Source organism: Triticum dicoccoides, chromosome 2B (genome assembly GCF_002162155.2).
Source record: "Triticum dicoccoides isolate Atlit2015 ecotype Zavitan chromosome 2B, WEW_v2.0, whole genome shotgun sequence".
Classification (NCBI taxonomy): Eukaryota; Viridiplantae; Streptophyta; class Magnoliopsida; order Poales; family Poaceae; genus Triticum; species Triticum dicoccoides.
The window spans coordinates 816,453,358-816,454,092 of NC_041383.1; positions in this window are offsets into that span (position 1 = coordinate 816,453,358).

A 735-nucleotide genomic window follows, 5' to 3' on the forward strand; every position below is an offset into this window, starting at 1 on the left:
GAGGAGGAGGGAGGGGCGGCCGGAGGAGGAGGAGGAGGGAGGGATGGTGGGAGGAGGGCAGGCGAAGGAGGAGGAGGGAGGAGCGGTGGGAGGAGGGCGGCCAGAGGAGGAGGGGTAGGAGGGAGCACCTCGGCGAGGATAGCAGCGTGGCGGCGGCAGACGACGGGTTCGGCGCGGGCGAGAGCGAGTGAGAGGGTCGGGGGTAGTGAACCGCTCCAGGATAAGGTAAGTAAGTAGTAGCGTATTTAAGAGATACACGCTACTACTAAGGGACGTAGCAGTAGCGCCGGTCGTGCATACAAGCTACTGCTAAGTGGGGCTAGCTATCTGCGCCCTGCTAAAGTAGTAGCAGTAGCGCAGTCTAATTAAAATCGCTACTAATAAGTAGCAGTAGCACCCTGTTTTGTCCAGCGCTACTGCTAAGATGCTGTGTATAAGGTTTTCCCTAGTAGTGTTCCCAAGTAACAGTTGTAAAGTCCAAGTATCTATGTGTCCAAACATCAGGGGGGAAACCCCGAGGAATCACCCTCGATGGATTCCACTCGATGTATCATCAAGGTGAACGTAGGAGGAACCACCCTCGACATTCACTCTTGAGGTGTTGCACGACAGCGTCGTTATTGGAAGTGGAAAAGGAGGAATCACCCTCGATGACCACGACCGGGTAACTACTCCACAGAGTTAGCATCAGAAGTGCTAACGAGGTATCACCCTCGGCACTCGATAGTAACGCTG